The following is a 1,020-nucleotide window of genomic DNA, read 5'->3' on the forward strand; positions in this document are numbered from 1 at the left end:
TATTTACAACAGCCAAGATATGGCAAGTTATGGAAGCCACCCGAGTATCCATTGATAGATGAGTGAATAAAGATGTGGATAAAGACAAATGGATAAAGATAGATAGATAGATACAGATACAGATATAGATACAGATACAGATATCGATATAGATACAAATATATACACGAGGAATATTACTCAGCAATAAAAAAAGAATGAGCTCTTGCCGTTTGTAACAACAAAGATGGACCTAGAGGGTATACTGCTAAATGAAATATGTCATATAGAAAAAGGCAATTACCGGGGTGCCTGGGTGGCTCAGTCAGTTAAACGTCCAACTTTGGCCCAGATCATGATCTCATGGTTTGTGGATTCGAGCCCCATGTTAGGCTCTGTGCTAACAGCTCAGAGCCTAGGGCCTGCTTAGGACTCTGTGTTTCTCTTTCTCTCTGCCCATCCCCTGCTCACATTCTGTCTGTCTCTCTCTTTCAGAAATAAAATAAAACATAGAGGCACCTCGGTGGCTCAGCTGGTTAAGCATCTGACTTCAGTTCAGGTCATGATCTCACAGTTCATGGGTTCAAGCCCCACATCAGGCTCCGTGCTAACAGCTCAGAGCCTGGAGCCTGCTTCAGATTCTGTGTCTCCGTCTCTCTCTGTCCCTCCCCCACTTATGTTCTTTCTCTGTCTCTCAAAAATAAATAAATGTTAAAGTAAAATAAAATAAAACATTAAATAAATAAATAAAATTAAAAAAATACCATATGATTTCACTTATATGTGGAATATAAGAAACAAAACAAACAAACAAATTACAAGAAGACAAACTAAAAGATATATACTCTAAAATACAGAAAACAAACTGGTGGTTGCCAGAGGGGAGGTGGACAGGGGGAGGAGTAAAATAGATAAAGGAGATCAAGAGTACACTTACTTTTGATGAGTACTAAGAAATGGATACAATTGTTGAATCATTATAGTGTACACCTAACATTAATGTTAACACTATTTGTTAATATACTTCAGTTTTAAAAGGGG

Source organism: Crocuta crocuta, unplaced genomic scaffold, assembly GCF_008692635.1.
Source record: "Crocuta crocuta isolate KB4526 unplaced genomic scaffold, BGI_CrCroc_1.0 scaffold216, whole genome shotgun sequence".
NCBI classification, from domain to species: Eukaryota; Metazoa; Chordata; class Mammalia; order Carnivora; family Hyaenidae; genus Crocuta; species Crocuta crocuta.